Genomic DNA, 9,721 nt, shown 5'->3' on the forward strand with positions numbered 1-9,721 from the left:
ACTGATAATGGGGGTGGGGGGAGGGAGGGAGAGAGGGAGGGAGGGAGATTGGGAGTTTGTATTCTCTTATCTTAGTTCTAGAAATTTAAGAATAACATAGACTAGCATAGCCCAGTGGAAGTGTGATACAAACCACATGCGCAATTTCAAATTTTCTCATAGCCACATTAAAAGAACACACAGAAACCACTAAAATCATCAGGAACAATTTATTTGATCTAAAGTATTTGAAACATTCCCCTTCTAGCATGCACCATGCATTAACCTGACCCATGGAATAGGTGATGTTCTTCTCTTTACTCCAGGCCTTAGAAACCCAAGTGAGTCCAGGATACATTTGGTGGTCCAGCAACTCCAGCAACCCTCCATCTTCCATCCCAGGAGCCTTGTATGCTAACAAGAGGGACCAAATGGCTGCTGTGCAGAACAATACCCTTCATGGATGCAGCATTCACAGCCCTGCTCACCCCTTCTTGTTTCCCTAAACCCGAAGCCTCCCTCTTCCGATCAATACAGACCTCTCAGTGGCACCACCTTACCAGCCCCTTGGATGACTGTGCATGGCTGTAGGATCAAAGATGAGTGCTGACCAATGCATGAAGAAAATGTAGAGTAGGATGTCTGTCATTCAACCAAAATGAAATATGAAATCTTGCCACTGGGACAACATGGATGGAACTGGAAGACATTGTGTCAAGTCAAATAAGTCAGAGTCAGAAAGATAGATATGTAAGGTCCTCATATGTCATGCCTGGTTGGTTGGTTGGTTGGTTGGTTGGTTGGTTGGTTGGTTGGTTTTCTCAACCAACCAACATAAACTAGAGTCATCTGGGAAGAGGGAACCATGGTTAAGGGACTACCTCCATCAAATTACCTACAGATAAATCTCTGGAGCATTTTCTTGATTAAAGATTAATGTGGGAAGGCTTGGGCCATTGTGGGGGGTGCCATCCCTGAGCAGGTGGTCTTCAGTTTTATAAGAAAGCAAACGGAGAGCAAGCCAGTAAGCAGCATTCCTCTGTGGCCTCTGCTTTAGTTCCTGCTTTGAGTTCCCTTCATGGTAAACGATCAGCTATAAGGTGAATAAACCATTTCCTCCACAAGTTGTTTTTGGTCCTGTTGCTTAGCACAACAACACAAGGTAAACTAGGCCATACATGAAAGCTGAAAAGTCAATTTCATAGAAACAAAAAGCAGGGGCTAGTGAGATAGCTCAGCAGTTAAAAGCACTGACTGCTCTTCCAGAGGTCATGAGTTCAAATCCCAGCAACCACATGGTGGCTCACAACCATCCATAATGAGAAACAAATTAAAATTAAACAAACAAAAACGAAAAAACAAAACAACAACAATAACAATAACAATAACAATAACAATAATAATAATAATAATAATAATAATAGAAACAGAAAGCAGAAGAGTAGTCAGCAGAGACTGGAACAGAGCACAGGCCAGGTAACAGAACCCAAACTACAGTTAGATCAGAGGAGTAAGTCCGAGCATTCTCTAATGCTACAGAGAGCAGCACAGGACTGTGACTTATACCTCACTACAGAATGTATAAAGAACTAACGGAGGATTTTAAAGTTTCTCAGTATGATTAAGAGGTAAATGTTTAAGACAGAAATGCCCATAACTCCATCCCTTGGGAGTCTGAGGCAGGAGAACTACTTTGAGTTCCAGGTCAGCCTAGACTACGCAACTTAAAAATCAAAAAAACACAGAGAAAGAAATGCAATCATCCCTTTTGATCTTTCTTGGCCCCAGATATGAAAGTTTCCTATGGCACCCTGTAAGTGCTCACAGTTATGTGTTGATAAAATGAAAAATTGAGGAATTCGGAAGGAGCCATTGCTCCCAGGGTTCTCTGCCAGCCTTACTCAATAGGTCCTGCCAAACCGTACAATGAGCAACATGATGCTGGGAAGCCCTGTGCAGGAGCTGCCTGGCTGTGATGACTAATCTTGGTTATCAATGTAACTTGATCTAGATTCAACCGAAGCACAAGCTGCTGGGCACTCCTGTGAGGGATTTTCTTGATCAGATTACTTGAAGCAGGAAGACCCACCCTACACGTGGGCAGCACCTTCTGGTGGCGGCCCACATAAAAGGACGTTGGAGAAGGAAACTTTCACTGCTTGCTGGCTGCCCTCGCTCTCACTGGCAGGCTCTTCGCTGAAGTTAGAAACAACTTCTTCAGCCTTCCAAGGTAGATTGAAGATCAGCAGTTCTCCAAGAATCCTCCAGGCCTTTAGCACCAAATTGGAACTTCCAACATCCAGCATTGAGGACTATCAGTGTGAGACAGCCACTGTTGGACGACAAGAACCACACCTTGTAAGCCAATCTAATGAACTCCCCTTAATATATATTCACTCTAACAGTTCTGTTTCTTTAGAGCACCCCGACTAGTACACTGCAGAACAGGTAGACTTCCAACAGGCTTAGTCTTTGCTGCCCAAGTCTGTCTTTACCTTGCTCTGTCTCCCTTTTGAGTCTCCCTTCCCATGGGATGCAGGTCTCATCCTGGTTTCAGAAAGGATGCAGCAAGGGGAGGTCCAGTTGTTCTGTAGCTGGACCAGTGCACAAACTCAAGGGCGAGGCTGATGGGTGCCCCAAGAGGTACAGGAAGATCAACAGGAAGATCACCCAGGCAGACCATACACATAAGCTGGTCTGTCTAGCTATGAGATCCATGACAACTGGAAAACACCTGCCTGTCCAGGCAGTTTGGAGCTATGTCCACTGATCAAAGTGGGCAGGGTCCACAGTTGTCAGCCTGTGGATCAGAATGGATTCATGCCACAGGATGACAGAGTATGTCTGATCAAAACTGTTGCATCTCTAACTCCACATTTCTTGAGATCTGTCACCTGCCTGACTCCAAATACCTGCTCATCACTTCGTCTTCAAGTACACCCACAAATAGTATCACTGAGCTAACAATACACATCTAATCTTACAGATCCCTGGCCATCACCTCTGACATTTGAATGGATAAACTGTGTAACCCCTGTCAGCCTGTCTCCTCTGAACTGGTATCACCAACTTTCTCTGCAGCCCTAAGCTGTAGACTAAGGGCAGCTCAAGTTCTCTTCTCTGGCTCATGCTTAGGCCCCCAGTGCCTGTGAGCATCCAGGACTCATGGTCTCAAGGCTGTCCCAGTGTTGATGAGCTTTGTAGAGTTTCTCCATGTTCTGATGGGCAGTTACACTCTGCTCCTTCTGCACGCCCACGTAGAAGCATTGTCTCCTGTGCTCTCTTTACAAACCTTTCTCAAGAAAAGCGATTCTGTCCTGTTCCCCCATCAAGTGCTTTACAGCTTAGATGAAGCAAATGTTGCCTTCGTATTCCTGACACACCTATGTCCACTTCTCTTCCACCCAGCCTGTTTCCAAAGCTTGAAGCTCTCTGTCTTGACACATTGGGTAGGCAATGATCATGGATGCTTCTTAATCTTTTTTTTTCTCACATTTTTTCTAAGTAAACCTAAGGAGCACTGATGCCTTTGAGCCTGAGAAATTTAGTTTTGAACCTTGGCTCCAAGATTTAATAATTCTATGACACCTGGGCAAATTGCTTAACATCATGGAGCCTTACTTTTTCATCATAGAAATATGCTAAGCTGTGGGGAGCAGATGACATTGTGAGCAAATGTGACATTCCAAGGCCTCAGACCCATGGACATGGCAACACCTTCCCCTGGACCAAGTTCAGATGTTACCAATGAAAACCAGTGTGTGCACAGACTATCAGCTGTAGCCTCCTCTCCCAGGAAGACTGCGGCAAGAGACTGCTCTCCTACAGAGACCCCCTATCTACATTAGCTCACCCACTCCCTCCATGTTCAGATCTATACAGCAAAGCTGCCTCTTTGTCCAGTGGTGTGAAATAAATATGCGGAGCCTCCAAGCGGCTGGTGCACCTCCATCAGAACACACAGCCCACCAGCCCCAGCTTCTCAGTACATGTGTCTGTGTGCCTGTCCTTTCCCCATCACCTTAGGTTTCGAGGACCCAGCATTATGACAATAAATCCTATTGATAAAGTTGTCAGAATGACCAGGAATATCAAGAAAGGTGGCATAAGCAGGATATTTTCCACAAAACTCACATTGTTAAAGACAAAGTGTATTATAGGCTCTTGAGAAGGAAGCCAAGACAAAACAACCCTTCAGATTGGAGCCTTATTAGGAAAGTTAGCTGCCATGAATATTGTGGCAGGGGCTCTTAAGGGGGAAAGCTTTAATGCACTTCAGTTCCCAGGGATCAGGAGAATTACAACACTGACAGAGCAATAAGGTCTCTGAGGGGGAGACAGACCCTTCAGTTCCAAAGAAGAAAGGAGGAATTCCGTCTTTATGGGAGGTAAGTTCCATACTATATGACTTACCCCATGTACTAGAAGGCTCTGATAAAGACTAGCTATAATTCAAGGTAGTTTCGTGTCTTAGCAGTAGAGAGGGGATCAGGTTCTGCCTGAAGCCTCAAGGAGGCGGGAGAGAAGAGAACTCAGGCCTGTGGGTGCTGAAAGGACACAGCATTTTGGTATTAACTCTGTCCAGGACAGAGAATGCAGGGGTGTAGCCTGATTGGCCTGATTTCTGGGTGAGATTCGCTGGAGGATCTATTTTATGTTAGAGACGACTGCTTTTTAGTGAGCCAGTTCTTTGCCCATGACATACTGTGGTTACTCCCTCCCAACTCCATCCTACCTTAATGAGTGCTAGCAGTCTTAGCTCCACTTCATACTGTCCAGAGCCTGAATCCCAGGAATGGCTGCTATTTGGTGCTCTTGTATAGGCTGTGTTCTACCAAGCCCAGTTATCCAAACTCTCGTGTTATATCCTTGTCTTTCTGTGACCAGGCCCCCCTACATCTCTTGTGTGTGTCCACAAAGCCCCACCCAGTGTTCTGAACATCTGGAATAGGTAATGTGTCTTAGTCCATCTTCTGTTGTCAGAGCAAGGTATCTTTAGAAAAGAGAGAAATCTACTTCATTCACAATTATGGTGGCTAGAGAGTCCAAATAGCATGGACTCTGGCCCTTAACAAGAGGTCTCTTCTCTGCTCACAGCATGGCAAAGAAACAGAAAGGAAGCTGGCCACAAACAGAAGGATTCCTGGTGTAGTATGGCCTAGCTTTATATTTCACCATCACAGGACCTGCCAAAGATCACTAAGCACTCAGTGATGGCTCTCAGGCTTTTGGACTCGGGCTGAACTTTTCCACTGTTCTCCAGTTCTGCCGACAATAAGCCATGGCAGTCCCAGTCTTCATAGCACAGAATCCTATTCTCATGGCTAGACTCCATGTCTGTGAGGATGAGTGCAGGCGTGTGTGTGCGTATGTGTGTGTGTGTGTGTGTGTGTGTGTGTGTATGTGTGCGTGTGCATGTGTCTGTGTTGGTGTGTCTGCATGTCTGTGTGAGTGTGCGTGTACATGCACATGTGTCTGTGTCTGTGTGTTGGTGTGTCTGCATGTCTGTGTGTGTGTGCATTTGGGTGTGTGTGTGTGCATGTGTCTGTGTCTGTGTGTTAGTGTGTGTGCATGTGCATGTGAGTGTGCATGTGTCTGTGTCTGTGTCTGTGTGTCTGTGTGTTGGTGTGTCTGCATGTCTGTGTGTGTGCATGTGCATGTGTCTGTGTCTGTGTGTCTGTGTGTTAGTGTTCTGCATGTCTGTGTGTGTGCGCGTGCGTGTGTGTGTGCATGTGCATGTGTCTGTGTCTGTGTGTCTGTGTGTTAGTGTGTCTGCATGTCTGTGTGTGTGTTTCCTATGGTGGATCTGTTTCTCTGGGGAACTCAGACAATGATAAGATGGATCACCCATTCCTGATGACCATTCCTCGTACCTGTAGCACCCCTACCTGATACGCCTTTTCTCCAAGTCCCATCACCATCCTGGGTGAGTTCTTGGTCCTTTGATCAGCTTATTTCCAGGGACCGTCTCCTCCTTGCCACTTGTGCCCATGGCCTCTCCAAAATGCTGTCATCAGTAAAGCCTGCTGTGTTCCCGGAGCCAGGCTCTCAACACCCACTCTCTACTCCTCTCTCTTCTCAGTTCTCTTCCCTCAGTCACTCCCATTCCATCAGTGTTTTAACACTATCAAATAATTCGCTGCCACAAGAACCGTCTGCTTTCTTGTTATCTAGCAGCTCCTTGTGTCTTTGCTTGTTTGAGTTTCTAATCCACTTAAGACTGCACAGAACAGCATTTCTTCCATGGTTGTCGATCTCTGTAGGTTCCCCATTCCTCCATCTCCCTTTTTGACAAAAATTCCCTCAGAAATGATACATCTGCCAACTGTCTTGTGCTTATATCCCAGATGTTAATCACTGTTCAAGAAAAACAATTCCACAGGGTTGAGCAATTTGGTACCATTATAATAGCTGGCAACATTTATTGAGGGTTTAATCTTGCCAGGCAGTATTCAAAGCATATTACATAGATTATCTCATCCTGCCTTCTACATCATGCTGGCCAGATGCCCAGAATTCCTGTCCTCAAATCTCTGAAGTTCATTTGCATCAGACAACCTTCTCCTGCTCAGAGAAGATAGAAACCATCTATTAAGAACACGGTGTGCATCTTTCTCCACACTACCAATGTTCAACAGAAATGGCCTCCCTTTGCCCACAGCCTCTCCCCTCCCCCACCCGAGTTCTTCTGCTAGAACTCTGTCTACTTCTCTGTCCCACACTCAGCATTCTCTCACATTCTACTCAGATTTCCTTTACATTTTGATGATTCCTAAAATGGTTCCTTCTCTCCCAACCACTATTTTTCTCGTGTTCATGTCCAGCTGTAGAGACTCCATTCCATTTCCTATGAAAACTGTTCTCCAACCATTCTGTCAAGCTGGAAACAAATCAAAGGAAAGTGATTCTCCAATTAGATGCTCAACCCAGATCTCTCAGTTCACATATACACATATTTCTCCTTGGATCTGGCCATCCAGTATGGGAAGGCATAACAGAACATACAACCACTTCTCCATATTTGTGACCATCTACGAAGATCACCCAGTCAGGAATACAAGCTGCACTCCGATTTTCTCTCACCCACAAACCTCCAAAGCCTCTCCCCATCCAATTTCTACCTCACCTGCCCCTTTGGAAGACAATAGCCTCTGTTTATGCTCAGTATCACTCCGTAGCCTAGAACTCCCACTGCATGGCAATCCCACAATCCCCTTCAAAGACACACTCCGTAAGAACGCAGAACTTCCACTTTGGAAGTGCTAGATTCTAAAGACTCAACCATCATTAATAACAACAGGGACGCGGGACGCGGGACCAAGCCTCTAATATAGGGACCCTAACGTGATTAATCCTTGTTAAATGCATGATGGGATGGATGTACACAACTCGGTTCAGATCCGTAATTCTAAAGTCTTCATGTACTTTTTTAACTTGTTGGACCAAATTTGTTTTGAACATCGAAATGCCAAACATCCCACATACTTCTATCTGCATTCTGTTTCCTTAAGTTGAGTTTTGTGACCCTCTCCAGTGGATCCTGACCACCCCAAATCATTGAGTTTAGAGACCTAGACTCTGTGGGTGTCCGGTCGAGCTGTGTTGCAGATGGCTATGAAGACAAATGGCTCATAGCAAGAGCCAGGGTTGGCAATCCTTAGATGCTGGACCCAGAAGCCCAGCTAGGAAAGAGAAGGAATAAGAGAATGTGCTACCTTGAAGAAGAATCCAAAGCCTCCAGAACGGAAACAAGTGACTTGAATCTAGGCCTCTGTCCTGGGACCCTGGGCATCTCCACCATCTCCACCAGTGCCAACAGTCCTGAGAAAGGGGCCTTGACATCTTGAGCCTTGACATCCTGAGCTTTTTCTCCTGAGAATCAGTCAGTCATGGCCAGCAGTGCTGTGGCTGACCATGCTAACACCTTGAAAGACCTGGGAGCTCAACAGCATCCCACCTTCTATATTCTACACAATCCAGAAGTGCTTTTATTTCATTGTAATTCTAACAGAGGCTCCCACAGTCAATTTGAACCTAATTTCAGTTATACAAATCTAGCATATATTACATGTTTTTAATGTAAGCAATGTATGAATCATTCTCTCTATACATTTTGTCTTCAAAAAAAAAAACAAGCTTATGGCCTAGATCAAGCAGTAGCAAGAGAATATAAAGAATAGAAGTTCAATCAATGTCTGAGAAGCAATCAGAGACATAGGATGGAGGCCAAGCCTGCTCAGAAGGCAGATAATGAAAGGAATGAGCTTTCTGTCCACCATCCAGTAAGCTAAATGCCAGGCAGAGCAGGCAGCTGGGAGCCTGAACTGTCTCTCACATGTGTATGTATATCTATAGCAATAAAGAATCTCAGACATTAGCAAATGACACCACATCAGCCTGTCACCATTTAGCTCTGACATGTATGAGTGTGAACTCCTTGTAAAATGTCACAGTGTCGAGGGAACAAGAGTGATTGGGGACCCAGTAACCCCCAAGATCACTTTCTGCCTCTCAGGGCCACCGAGAGTCCCGGGCCTCCCAGCATAGCATGTATTTAATGCATCTCATGGGATCTACTCCCCCACAGCAGGGCAGGAAATGTTAGGGAAAGGAAAACTCTGTACTAGACGTCTGCACTAGACATTTCATCAATGGCAGCATTGCCTAGGGGACCTTTCTCCTCAGTCTGCTCCTTGAAGCAGAGATATCTGTCTGGGGCCTTAGAGTCACCCCTCTGGGAATTTGGTAGTAACCACAGATATGTAATTTGTAATAACTGTCATGATTCTAAGGTCATGCAAAAGAGCATAAGTGGCCCTAGCATAACTAGCTGTGATAACTCAGACGACTGCCAAAAAAGGCATTGCCCTACCTTGGTCAGTTCTGATACCTTCAGCCCAAGATCTACAGACCGATGGTAACTTTGTATTTATTTGTTCAGACAGGTACCTAGCAGAGCAGCTTGTAGGGGGTATCATATCCTGGACTTGGTGGGATTGTACAGGAATTCCAGTGTCGGTGTCCCTTCCTCTGCTCTTGGACTCCAAGCCAAACCAAGAGTCTGATGCAGCTCCTGTGCTGCAGAGGTGATGAACACTATGCAAGAGCTCACAAAAACTCTGCCCACATCATCTTGGTTATCAAACTCAAGTAGAACTGATAACACCCCTCGGAAACAAATGTCTTTAAAGTCACACTGTCCAGTTTCAAATAAACAGAGGAAGGAGAGAGATGGGGAGGCGGTATAGACTGCCTTGGGGACTGAAGGAAGAAAATGCCCAGAGCTTGCACAAAGCCAAGTGGGTGATGAGCCCTGGAGGACTTAGCTTATCCAAGGGAGTGCTAAGAATGGCTGGAGGAAACTGGACCTGGGAGACACCCCGGTCTCTAAAGTGCTGGCCCCACAAGCATGAGGACCTGAGTTTGATCGCCAGAATATACATTTTAATTCAAGTTTGGCAGGGTGCACTTGTAATTCCAGTACTGGGAAGATTAAGACAGGCCACTACTGGGTCTCGCCAGCCAGCCAGCCTAGCCTACTAGGCAAGGTGCAGACCAACAAGAGACGGTCCCATGAAACAAAGTCGGTGGCTCCTAAGGAATGGCATTGGAAGTGGACTCCTGGCCACCAAACACATGCACGCCTATGTATATGCATACCTGCATTGTTTATATACACACCTGTATACACCAAAAAATTGTAAAAAGATAAAAATAAGTATAGAAGTAAAAATCAGGGCAA

General features: G+C 45.5%; 1 long non-coding RNA gene across 1 annotated transcript in view; it reads right to left on the reverse strand.

The window, feature by feature from the left end:
- Positions 1 to 1,733: 1,733 nt before the first annotated feature.
- LOC116099468 overlaps positions 1,734 to 9,721 on the reverse strand; it is an 18,524-nt gene continuing 10,536 nt past the window's right edge. The window contains exon 2 of the long non-coding RNA XR_004122259.1: positions 1,734 to 2,311. This is a non-coding gene — a long non-coding RNA (uncharacterized LOC116099468). The remainder of the gene's footprint in view (positions 2,312 to 9,721) is intronic.

Source organism: Mastomys coucha, unplaced genomic scaffold (genome assembly GCF_008632895.1).
Source record: "Mastomys coucha isolate ucsf_1 unplaced genomic scaffold, UCSF_Mcou_1 pScaffold20, whole genome shotgun sequence".
NCBI lineage: Eukaryota > Metazoa > Chordata > Mammalia > Rodentia > Muridae > Mastomys > Mastomys coucha.